This window comes from Larus michahellis, chromosome 3 (assembly GCF_964199755.1).
Source record: "Larus michahellis chromosome 3, bLarMic1.1, whole genome shotgun sequence".
Classification (NCBI taxonomy): Eukaryota; Metazoa; Chordata; class Aves; order Charadriiformes; family Laridae; genus Larus; species Larus michahellis.
In genome coordinates this window covers 80,761,315-80,775,162 of record NC_133898.1, presented here as the reverse complement: position 1 = coordinate 80,775,162, position 13,848 = coordinate 80,761,315, and positions in this window count along the sequence as shown.

The window sequence follows — 13,848 nt, the reverse complement described above, 5'->3', positions numbered from 1 at the left end:
CTCTCTTTTGAAAGGATTGTGCTGTGTGCTAAACTCATCTAAAGATCTAAATGTGTCAAGATGAAACCATCCACATCCAAGCTCCACTTACTTCAGATTTTTAGGGATTTTTATTAGCAGAAGGAACTGAAGGGAGGTTGTCATCCCTTTCCTATAATGTCTTTGGAAACCACTGGGATGGGAAGATTGAGGGTGTTTACAACAGGCAACACTCCAGGGTATTCCAGAGGTTTAAAGTGTTGGTCTTTTAATCCTGCAAGGGGAATATGCAACAGCTCATAACAAGAAACTTCAGTTACAGGTTTAACCTAATTTCTGGCACTCACAAGTGAGTTGTTCAACAGAGACACTCGATATTGCACAGTCCTTGAGGAAGAAGTGATCTGAACAACTTGTAATGGAAGAGGAGATGGCTTACAAAATAATCTCCTTCAGTTTGTCATTCCCACTAGGAAAAATCTGGCATCTACTGGTACAGGCTGTTCCTGGTCTCCCCTTTTTTAGGTCATATTACAGTGTCACCAAAATATGAGAGGTATATGAGGAACATGCCTGTGCTGTGGTTCTAATACATTCATACATGCACGCTGAGCTTCAAATTACAGCTGAACCCTAAACACCAAAGTGGTGTGGACAGCAGATATGGTAGGTGTTGCCAACACCTTTCTGTGGGCACAGGCAATGACTTCTTAAATTGAGACAATTTCTGACCCATCTGTTCAATATATCTTCATCTGCTCAATATATCTTCTTTTCCCCCCTGCTGCTACTCAAACAGCAGGCCAGGCAGGCATGAGGCAGTTGTAGCAGCCAAAAGTCATTCTCTATGGCTTTTACTGTATTTTTTAATCCACTCTCTCCTGGATGGGACCTCTGGAATAATCACAAAAGACTCCTCTAGAGACCTCACTCAGTTTTAATATTCAGCCCAATAAAGGCCCAGAGAGGATTTAGGAAGCCTAATGAGTGTTTCCTAGTTGTACTGTGGATATCTGCAAGGATACATCTAACCTTGTTCGGCGTGGCCTACTTCAGTTTCACATTTTCAAGAGCTCTTCCTCCACAGTATCCTTTTGTCTGGAGTTATTCCAGCCATACAGATGATGAATGCATATGAACAAAATACTTCATCATGGAAACTTTCTTTACTGGTCCATTATGAATAATCAACCTTCTTGAATAATCTAAACATAATTCAGAAAAGCAAGTTGAATGCGCAGGAAAACAATGAGAGCTTTACAGGTCATTACTCCATTGGGGTAACAAAAGCCCATTAGTCTATAAGGAAGACGGCAATGAGGACTTATCTGAATACTGTTTTAGTTTTAGACTACACCTACAGGGTATATACACGTAGACTTTGCCTTTTGGGGAAAGCAGAAGCTAAGCCCTATGATATCTTTACAATACAGTTCTTCAGGGATGCCTTATGAAAGTCAGAGAAATCCTATAGACATCTTAAAAAATGCCTTTTAACAAAAGTTTAATCTAAAGAGAAATTCCAAAGAGAACATTCTAATTAAACATAAGATGGGTACGCTCAAAATCCCAAGCCTTTAGTTTTGTTTCAATTATTATTCTTTTAATGTGTTTCCTCCCTTTCTGTAAGATCGATGATCACATATGAGCCAGGACACAACATTAGAAAGCCTGCCAGGGGACACAGGGCTCAGTGGCAAAGTTCGGGCAATATTCTCTCAAGCTCTCTCTGCTCCAAGTTTTTCTGCACAATTTCCTCACCATTAATGTGATTAGGAAAGTGACGGCATGGTCTTGTGCACTCCCCAGAGCCTCCTAAACCCACAGCATGTAAATAAATAAAACAACCCCAACAAACCCAAAATGTCAAAGAGGGGAAGGGAGCTCACATTTTAATTTTGTAATCTTGTTAGAAGTAAAATTACCAGAATTTATGCTGCATTAGAACCTGAAGAAAGAAAAAATACAACAACCAAATGATCCTATACACTAGCAGAGACAGAGATAATATAAGCCACAAGCTGAAAGTTAAAGCCAGGTTCATTGAAATGAGAAACAAGGTCCGTGTCCATAGCAGAAAGTGCAGATAATTATGGGAACCATCAACTAAAGGAACGGATGGATTCTTCACCCCTTGAAATTTCCTAAACATCAGCAAATTAGATGTTTTTCCTCTTTTATAGATAGACAGACAGACAGACAGATAGATATTCTCTTATATAGAGATATTCTCATATGGAGAGATATTTATCTAATAAGTTAGTAATAAAACAAGTTGACAGTCTATATCCTTTGCTCTGCAAGTGATCAGGCATGCAAGTAGTGCCTTCTAGATTATAAATGTATTCAGAGAGAAAATTGATGAGAAGAAATTTTTGTTGCAGCTGATCAGTTAAACCACACTGGCAATGACTGAATTCCTTTTGCTGCTGCCATGCTGATATATGGAGCTGTCTCTGAAAACTGGAGTTTCACTGGGACCCCACAGATAAGCGTTATGGCTTCTTAACAGCACAGAAAAACCAGCAGCATATCATGTTAGTTTAAGCTATTTAGCATGAATAACCAAGGACACAGTCAAGGAAGATCTGACAGATTTAGACGAAGTGAACTGAAGATGATACCAATACCAGCTGTCTGCTCCATGGCCCTCCGCTTGATGCCTCAGCAAATATATGGTCTGTGAAACAGGCTGGCTGAGGTACAGATTTCATATTATTTGGCCCTGTCTATGCTGGCAGAAAGGTGGGTTGGACCTGAGTGCCAGTAGTGTCTTAAGCCACTGCATTTTGGACTCCCAGACTCCCACTGTTGGTGGTCTCAGCAACGAGGAAGTGGCAGCACAGATTTCATAGCAGGAAGGATGCCAGGCACAAGTGCCTCAGGGATCTGGAATACATACTGCTTGTACTGTATACTGCAAAATAACACCCTGGCTAATAAAGCAGACAAGCAGAAATTATACTGCCTACGTCAATAGGAGCTACTTATTTCTTAATGTAAGCTGACTTTAACACAGGGTGAAGAGCAATTAAATGTAACTGAATTTTTTAGAAAAATACTTCCTTCTTGTGAGAAATGTACTAAAAATGAGAGGCAGATTTTTTATGTATTTGGCAAAAATCAGACAGAGACTATACACAGATATGCAGCCAAGTAACGTCAGGTACTCTCATCAAAAAGTCTAATTCGAAGGCAAAAATTTTAGGCCATTTTGCCAACAGATTCAAAAGCTATTGCTACACACAATTATAGAATCATTCCTATCCTGCGTACCAGTTGGGGATACAAAATGCCACAGGTGAGTTTGCACTCACTGGACTGATTGCACTTAGGCTACGAAGAGCTATGACAGCCGCACCCAAAGAATGGCTGTCAATGGGTCCACGTCCAAGTGGAGGCCAGTGACAAGTGGAGTCCCTCAAGGGGGACCAGTTTTGTTTAACATCTTCGTCAGCGACATGGACGGTGGCATAGAGTGCACCCTCAGCAAGTTTGCTGATGACACCAAGCTGTGTGGGGCAGCTGACACGCTAGAGGGAAGAGATGCCATCCAGAGGGATCTTGACAGGCTGGAGAGGTGGGCCCATGCCCACCTCATGAAGTTCAACAAGACCAAGTGCAAGGTCCTCCATCTGGGTTGGGACAATCCCAAGCACTGCCGCAGGCTGGGCAGTGACTGGCTTGAGAGCAGCCCTGAAGAAAAGGACTTGGGGTTGCTGGTGGATGAGAAGCTCAACATGAGCTGTCAGTGTGAACTAGCAGCCCAGAAAGCCAATTGTATCCTGGGCTGCATCAGGAGAAGCGTGGCCAGCAGGTTGAGGGAGGTGATTCTCCCCCTCTACTCCACTCTCGTGAGACCCCACCTGGAACACTGCGTCCAATTCTGGAGCCCCTACTACAAGAAAGATATGGATGTGCTGGAACGTGTCCAGAGAAGGGCCACGAGGATGATCAGAGGGCTGGAGCACCTCTCCTATGAGGACAGACTGAGAGAGTTGGGGTTGTTCAGTCTGGAGAAAAGAAGGCTCCAAGGAGACCTTATAGTGGCCTACCAATATCTTAAGGGGGCCTACAAGAAAGCCGGTGAGGGACTTTTTAGGATGTCGGGTAATGGTAGGACTAGAGGGAATGGATTAAAACCAGAGATGGGACGATTCAGACTGTTCGTTAGTAAGAAGTTCTTCACCATGAGGGTAGTGAGACACTGGTACAGGTTGCCCAGAGAGGTGGTGGAAGCCCCATCCCTGGAAGTTTTTAAGGCCAGGCTGGATGGGGCTCTGAGCAGCCTGGTCTAGTGGGAGGTGTCCCTGCCCATGGCAGGGGGGTTGGAACTAGATGATCTTTAAGGTCCCTTCCAACCCAAACCATTCTATGATTCTGTAAAAAAGAGGCTTGTTTAGCTGAGTTTCCAAAGACATACTCAAGCATCCCTCACTCGGAAAGTCTAATCTCAGGCTGACGTTGGCTACGTAAACACTTTAAAGCTTTAAAGATTGCTGCAAAGCTGAGCCAGGTGAAATGCACAAATGGCTAGAAAGCAAATCCAAACTCTAATTCTACAACCTAGTCCAAGCACAATCCCATAGAAAACCTCTTACCAAGTCCTATTGCCACATCCATCATTTCTTAAGAGGTATGGAGCAGCCACTCTCATTAAGCAATACTCCAGATGGGTTTTTCCACACAGCAAGGGAAAACAAGGGAAGCAGGAGTAGATGAAGATAATGCCAAAGCCAAGCAGCACGCTTGGGCAAACACTACAGCAAGGACCTCCCAGGAGAAGTCCTACCAAGCAACGGACTTATCTCTCCTTGAAGGCACACCACCACTCCTAGACAGCAGAGGCAAGAAAAATTACACATTTTGGCAAATTTTTCTAGCAATTTTGGCTATTGTGCTCTTAACTCTAACCCTTTACTTTCCTGTACAGGGATATCCATGTCTGTGGAGAGTCCTACAACAGATGGCATTTCACACTCTATAGCACACACCCTGCATGAAAAAACCTACACATTTCCAGTGTTTCCCTTCACTTAAGCAAGCTATCAAGAGCCACCACTAGATTAACACAGTGCCAGCTGAAGCTGCCCCTCCTGTTCACTTCTGAAAATGGTACATGTGATTCTTCAAGATTTGTAGAGTCCTGTTCTTCTTCTGACAAAAGTTGCTGTGGAAGTACAACACAAACTTTGATGACATGCTAGCAAAGCCGGTATCCTTACAGCATTTCTACTGTTTTGCCTTCCCTTTCATACACTTAGCTCTTAAATCTTGTGGTGGAAATGGCCTGGATTAAATCAAATTTTTCTTTTTGCAGTTGCTTTTCTCCCAGTTGACCCAGTTTATCTTTTACTGGATGTGCCGATGCCTGCTATATGCTAAAAGACCACAGTGAGGCAGGTATGCTCAGCGAGTTCCTGCCAAGCCTTTGGGATTAACAGTTTACTCAGTATTCCTCCTACAGCCTGTCATGCTGGCCTCTGTGAGATTTCAAGCAGAAAGCAGTGATTACTCAGAATGCTGCTCCTGTTACTTTTAAATTTGCTTGGCTGACTCAAGAGGGACCAAACTAAGTCTGCACATGCTCAAGGACTTCCAATCCTCTCAAAACAATTATTTCAAGGTACTAAATATTGTTCCTGTTCAGAACAAATAACACAGGACACGCAGTTGAATTTTCCAAAGGACATCACTAAAACACGCAAGGCTTAACACAAGCACTTGATTGAAAAAACAAACCAAAACACGCCATTCAGTATTTTGACAACAGTAATATCAACAGCTCAGGAAACTAAAGGAGTGATTTTGTGCACTTACTATACATCTCATGCTTCTCTGAAATTTCCCAACATACAAACACAAACCATCCCATAACTGTTACTCCTGATATCAACTTGGGTAAAGGGCAAAATCAGGTCCCCCATCCTCTGTCACTGCTTCAATTCAGATGGAGAAAATGAGAAGAGTGTTGCAAAATGAAAGAAATAAAATAATGAGGTCCTGGATTTTCTTCCATTTATTTGAGAAACCTCAAACTATGATTTATTTCAAGCACACATGAAAAAGACAGAAGGGACAAAAAGAGCCAATTTGTGGCTTTGGATGTGCTACCAAAGTCCTTGTTCCAGCAAGCCGTGACCCTTCCCTGGCGAAGTGCCCTCTTCTTCCCTTCCCTTTTGTGTGTCCACATAATTTCCTGATTATGCAAATGCACAGCAAAAACGGTTCATCTGAAAATGAAAATCGAGACAAAACACAAGACTGAACTGGTACGTGAGGTTTTTGTGTCATCTGTCATTGCACAAGAGAGAGTTTGCTAGTCTGAGTTGAGGATGCCAATTTTTGAGCAGGAGGGTGAGCAAAAGCTTGCATGGTGGAAGCAGGTGAAGTTCCAGCTTTTTCCTGCACCCTTTTCCAGTCCAACACACTCTTGCTGCACAGCTGATGTTTCTGTGAGAATCCCCATGGGTTTCCCATGTTATACCACGTTTCATTATTCTAAAATTTCTGATTAAGCTACCAACCATATCAGATTTTTTAGACAGACTTAGGCTGCCCACGAATCATCGGGAAAGATGGCAACTAACTGGCTAAGGCAAAGCTTCCAGATGACAGCACCACTTTCAGAGAGACGCTCCTCCTTCCCAATACATTTTGAGCAACTTCCTCGTCTCTTCCTTCACACAGAGCTGAACTGAGCCAAGGTGCTCGCTCAGAGGCTTTGTGATTCATTTGGAATGAACAAAATAAAAAGCCTTCCTACTCCCGTGCCAACCCATGAGGCACTTCTGTCTTGCACACGCTTAGGTTTTGTACTCACATCCCAAAATAGATGTACTAGAACCAGAGGGAAAATGAAAGCCAAGAGGGAGGAGAAAGTAATTTCCATGCAATGGGAAATTACATAAACTAATACTTGGATGGATCACAGGCCAAGAAATGCGATATGACAGAGGCCCATAAAATCAGGAATGGCACAGAGAAGATGGCCAGGCAACAATTACTCACAGTTTTTCATCACACATGAGTAGGGACATGGAGTAAAACTATCAGGTTTGAAAACAAATTTATGGAAATATTTATTCATATAATTAAACTGTAGTTTTAAAATAAGAATACATTGCTATAATGAAACACTGTTGCAGCTGAAAATATAGATGGGTTCAAAAGAAATGAAATTAAATATTTTATCAAAATGCCGTCCTTAGGGGCTTATTTATCCAGTTTTTTGATATCAAAAGCAAACCAATCATTTCATCTCTGAGCTCTGCTGTTCAGAGGATTCCTCTGCTCTTTACCGTGTAGGAGGAAAATAACAGTAAGAACAAATGGCGCCAGCCCTCGTTGCTCTCCCCCCAGCAGGAGAGCTGCCTTGAGCCTATGGGTGCCACACCGTACCCGCCCACACCAAGGTTAGAGAAGTCCTTGGAGGCACAGGGCTGGTCTCCCCTGGCACAATGCCTGCTATGACAGCAGCCGGGGGACGTGGGGCATTTGGAAGTTAGGAAACTGACAACTGGAGGCAGATGCTGGTGGTGCCCCTGGGACTGAAGCCTGTCTGCTCCCTGGCGCGGACCCTCATGTGCTGTAAGAAGGAGGCACGGCTGGGGACACGATGCACTCTGCACCCTGGTGTGGGAGGGAATTTCCAGGCTTGGGTAGGACAGTCTCCACGAGCCTGCGTGAAGGTTTCTATTTCAGCAGCAGAGAAAGACAACAGCCTATGTGAGAAGGGAACAGATATGAGAGCTGCTTAACCAGTGGGAAACAAGCTCTATTTTGGACTCTTAGCCTTCAGCACTGCTTCTAAAGTGCACAGACCTGATGTTTTTATACTTATTAAAAAACATAAACTCTGAAATAATTACTTGCCTAGTGGCTGCCTGCTCACTTTGGGACTCAATGGCTGCAAACACAAATCTCCACCTGGCCCTGTTTTAAAGACAGTACCCAAGAGTCTAATAACCTCCACTCTAGATAAATATTGGACTAAAAATCAGTGAGTGAATGATTTTGTCACAGTTAAGAGGGCACAGAGAGCAGATCTGCACCCCGGTCTCTGATCTGAGGAACACCCATGCTGCATGCAGCGCCTCCAAGAGGAGAACGACCAACCTGAGGGTAACCAGGTGCTGATGACAGCCACAGGGATGTGGGAGACCAAGGCCTTGGTCCCAGCACCACATCAAGGATGTGTCCACAAAGACGTGCTCCAGGCTGGCAGAACCACACCAGCCTCTGCAGCACTGCCAAGCTTGAGGATGGCCAAAGGAGTAAAGTAAAGGCAGCTGTTAGCCTCTGCAGGCACCAAAGCACCCAAAGGGTTTGAGTCTGAGGGGGATGGTACCTCTCTTCCTGCGTGGCAGCACTCTTTCCCTGTTTGATTTCTTTTTCTCTGAGCAGGCACTGCGCTGTTTCTGCAATTATCCTCAGAAGGACTCAGATTCTCAAACTACAGCATAGGTGAATGGTGTCATTCAATTTGTGCACACAAGAAAGGTGTGCAAAAGTTTAAAATAGGATGAGAAGCAAAAGGTTGTTTCACTTCAAGTGGAAAAGAGACATCATTAAAGGAACTCAGACGTGCCCTGTTGGTATTAAAGCAAAGTGTTCAAGTAGGGTCAGACAGGCATGAGAGCCTCTGCAGAGCGTGACTTCTCTGGCCAGCCCAGGAGACGCGTCTAGAAAGGGACTTTTCTTCTTTACCTTTCATAGCACCTAAATGAAGCAGTAGAAAATGAGCTGGCCAGAAAAAAACACCTGTTTGAAAAGAAAGTATAGTCAATTTTAATCACTACCGGGATTATTAATTGCATGTTATTTATAGTGTTTATAGTGATTTACAGGCCACTAAGAAAAGCATTCTCATACATGGCTTGAAATAAAATCCTCTTCAGAATTTGTTTACACATTTGAAGGATCTGTCAAAATAACAGACGCAATATTTGCATTTGATGACAAGGTTTACCTCTTACGAAGAAAGGGTTAATGTGCCTGTACACAATTCTTAGCCGTCTTTTCAGATGGAATCTCTTCATAGGAAATGCTGGGGACATCTGATAGGAAACCCATTTGATGGCTGAACTGACCAGTTTTCCCAGCTCCGGTGAAGATGATAACAAGTAACTGTAGAGGCTGTGAGTGTTGAAACAGTTCAGTAGTGCATTTTCTTGCTAAAACAGGGTGACACCATTTTTCCTCTCTGTAAGAAAGATAGTAACTCTGTCTCCAAGTTCTTGAGCAAACCCCTGTAAATCATGTAAAAGGAAGGCTGTTTCTACCAAGTAGCTAAAAAATCTGCAAGGAAACACTATGTGAGACAACTCCGATCTTCTTACTCTTCTTAATTACACTGTATGGAACTAGATCCCACTTCAGAAATCAAGTACAAAATTACAACCTAAACTGTAGGAGGCTCATTTTTAATTCTAGGTACTTGATATAATGATATCAATGCTACTTCTATGGATCTTAGTAGTACAGTAATATGGAATATTTCCTCTGCTATCAGGGAAATAGTTTGGATTTATAATAGTGCAGCTGAGAAAAAAATCAGAGCCTCATATTTATTGAGGTTATTCATATCTAGTGTAGTCATAGACACCAGACTAGCCATAAAACCTGGTGCTGCTGTTAACTGAATGGGCAAGCTTTCACATGTATTTCCAGTCATAATATTACAGCTATTTCAGCTTTCCTGTCTCAAGTAGATAAATATTTATTTAAGGATTACTGTAGCAGGATTATAGCACATCTGAAGACTTTCTTACAGATGTAAATTTATTTAAGTATCAGATGAAATCCTGAAATACTTCTGCCAGAGTGTGATTTTCAGTTTGAATATGGATTTAACCACTGACTCGGCAGAAATCTATTCTAGGGCAGCTTTCCCAAATCCACTTCAGTGTTTGGAGAAACAATGTTGCATCAACATTTAATGAAACTTGTATGTCATAGTAAGCCTGGGCTCTTACCTCACTGCAGAGCTGCCAAAGAAGAGGCTTTTTCCTGGATTCCCTTACATGCACTGGGTGGAGTGGCTCCACGTCTCCAAAACACCCCAAATGTTCTTAGGGCTTGAAAGCTTTCACAGGTCTTGCAAGTATCCTTGTGTTGGGGACATTGCTTCGCAGTGAAAATAATACTTTGATTAAACATAACAAGTCACAGTAACATCAGCCATAGCTCAATGGACGAACCCATGCCAGAAGGACACTCACAGAGTTGACAAGCTCAGTGTTAGGATCTCAGATGAGACGTGCTCTTGTCCCTGGAGAAGGACCTCCCAACAGCACTTTCCAGAGTATTCTTCCTCCCTGCATTTTGAAATTTAAAAAAAAAAAACCCAAACAGATCAAATTAGGAATAACAAGTCCTGCAAGGCAGATGATATTGTTTCAAGGTTGTTTTCACTATTAAACTATGAGAGATTTTGGGTAAAAGCAATGGACCCGATTTTCAAAGTAAATCTTAACCAAGTGGCCATGCCGAACATGGAAGTGTTGATCAACTCCTTTCTCTGGTCTTTCCAGAGCAGAGTCAGCAGGGCACTTACCCTGGTAAGTAGATACTAAGTTGTTACAAACTTTATATCAAAATCATTTCTAGACTGCAGCTCTCCTTAGTTGGCTTCCTGAAAGACAACATTTTCAGAAACCTGGTAAAATTCCAGTCGGTCGTTTCCAAGTTACCCAGATGTGACAAAATGATCCTGTATTACACTTTTAGTTTCTTCTTCACCAGAGAAATTCAAATAATGTTATATCTTTTTGTTGCCATACTTCCCCTACCCCTAAATTCCTTTTGAATTCCTGTGTTCAGTAAAGATGCAACAGGAACCAAGTCCTGTTGAACAGGCCCTCTGTGATAAACCTGTTGGATCTTGAGTTTCTTGGCTCAGCTTGTTCCAAGGACCCCAGGGACATTCAAAGCCCCTGCTCAGGGGTGGATGTAAAGCACCAAGTGCTTTACCGCTGCTGGTAAAGCAGGGTAAAGCTCCTGGTAGAGCTGGGCAGCTCTAGATCTAAGCAAGCGCACGACCTTTACACAGCCAATGTAAAACCCACAGAGTTTACACAGTAAAATCAATGCTTTCCCTTGGATTGGAATCTAGATCAAGGGCTTGATCCTGCAACCTGTCCCCATGTGAATGATCCTGATTCAATGCCATGGTACTCTTTACCGGGCAACAGGCAGTAAAACAAGGCCGCTGTGTATTGACACAAATGTCACCAAGCAAAGGGTCTCTAATTTGCTGTAGAATGAGGGATGTACTGTAAAAACATGTTGGAAAAAATTCACCCCACGTCCAGTCCTCACTGAAGGGAGAAGAAATAAAGAAGGGACAACTGGGATGCAAAGCCACAAAGAAACTCAGCCTCTCTTAGATAAGTTAGTTCCGATAGATATTTGCAGAAGCTCAAAAAAGGGTGCGAGGAACGTATGTCCTGCTCAGGAAGTAATAATAAAAAAGCACCTTCACTTGCATCAGCAAATCCAGCATTTATTGCCAAGGAAAGCCCAAGCTTTCTCCCCAGTGACACAGAGGACTCTGTTCCGACAGGTGTCAGAAACAAAAATACAGAACCAAGAATATCAGGGGAGATCCAGGGCTGCCGGCACCCCAATTTCAGCAAGTAACTCTTTGAAAAGAATGAAAAAAAAAAAAAAAAAGCAGAATTGTCTGCTTGAAGGTGTCAATGAATTAACAAAACAACTGGGTTTGTAGTGCACGTGACTCAGGGGCATGGAATATTTTTTTAAATGTCTCTCTCCATAAATAGGTCTTGTATTTTGCTTTTGCAAACAAGCAGAAGAAAGTTTTATTAATAAGGTGTTCTGAATGTTGATCTGCTTGGCACAATCAAATGGGCAATTGAATCCAAAATAGGCACTGCAAAATATATTTTGGAACATATTTTCCCTCTGATCCGACACCACTGGTTGCCAATAAAACAGTGAAAAACGGCTGAGGCACAAATTTTGATATTAAAAACACATTTTTTTTCAGTTGTGGGGCATTTTCATAATGCCCTTCTTAGAAGTTTATTTATGTGGTAGAACTCTTCAGAGAAGCATAGGATAACCACAGTGCACAAAATAACGCCTAATTTGCTGATACACTTGAAAGATTTATCTTTTTTTCTTTAAAGAGATAGTCGAAATAAACTGCAACAACACTAGTATTGGAAAAAATAGCAAAGCAAATGATCCATGGATGTATCTCAAAAGTCACACAAGTATTCCCTGTGCAATTATTGGCATATTGATGGACATTTTCAATACATAAGGACTGCAGAGCTGAACTTAATTCTCCCTTACGTCTCATGGTGGTACAGGAAAAACACAGTAAAGACATTTGGCTCAAGCCTCCAGATCAGACATTACTCATTTGCAGTTCTCAATGTCTTCATTTGCCTCCAATGAAAATAAGTCAAAGCAAAATAATCTGAGAACAACAGAAGTCTTAATGGTTATAGGAGCAATGACCTAGGAAAACAAACGTCTGTCCTCCTCTGCTTTCTTGGGAGCGGCAGGCGGCTGCTGCAGCTGGATTTGCTGGGGGTTGGGAATTGTTTTGCTGCACTCTACAGCCTGGGGGACAGCCCCATTGCCCGACATTTCCTTCTCTGCTGTCCCAGAAAGATGATTGCTTCGTATGCTGGACTGCTGTCCTCTTGCACTGGCTCCAAGCCACACTGCTTTTGTGTTATTATGTATATACTGGCATGTAAAACCATTAAATTAAAAAAGGACACCACCTCTTTTTTTTCTTTTTTTTTTTTTCTCAAAACTAAGAGGCAGAAAGTGATGAGAAACTAGATTTATAGCTGCCCCTGCGTCCTTAGTCCGACTCCTTTATATGTTTGCCTTGGGAAATGATTGTATGGCACAATCATATAGTTAAATGCTGTATCATAATGCACGTGCACAGTATGTGCTTACAAGGGTTGCCTTTTTAACATTAAAAATAGATTTTTATTTGAATTTTAACACCCTCTTCTCTTTGTTTCAGGTACTCACAAGAGAAGGGTAGAGAAAAATCAGCTGAAATATTTCTTTAATTAGAATTTGCCAATGCAGTGATGTTAAACATTTTGTGGTTTTGTGGAAAGGTTGGGACTTTGACAAAGTTCCAGCAGAGCCCATCCATGTCCTAAACAGTCCCTCAGCATTATTCACTGGTTGCTTGACAAGGGGTCATGCACCCAGCAACAGAAGTTGCTGTATTTTCAACTCCTCGGGAGCCCACAGTCCCACAATTTCCAGAATCTCAGAGCCAAGGTTGCAGTCTCTTTCGTAGAAAATCTGATATATTGGAGTTTTGTGGCCAGATGGAACAAACCCAAGACAAAGAAAAGTTATAAAGTCCTCAGTAAGAAAAAGCATAAAACACCTAACAGATGGATTGCCTCTTAGTCGCTCCTCCTTCTGATTGCCTTTTAACTGGCAATCAAAAGCAAAGTCAATATTTAGTAAAGCCTAGTGGTGTCTGTCCTAGAAGTCCACATGACACATTTGGTGTGTGCTGGGGTTCCTAGGAACCTCTCCTAAGAATATTCGATTCAACAGGTCCAAGTAACCTGGGAAGAAGAGACAAATCTCCTGTGCACCCTTACTGACACAAATGTAGGTGCAGCCTGTTTCTATCCTGCTGTCTCAGCAGAGACTGCATCCTCACTAGAACCTGGATGCTGGCAGCTGCAGCAACACGAAGCTCATCCCAGGCTTCAAAACCCACCCAGCAAGCAGGGAAAATGACTGTGTAGAGAATAAAGCTGTGTGCTTAACATTGTACCGTGATCTCCAGGGTGGCTGCCACCTTGACACGCTCTGCACGTAAACCAAAGGCAAGGTTTTAGTAGA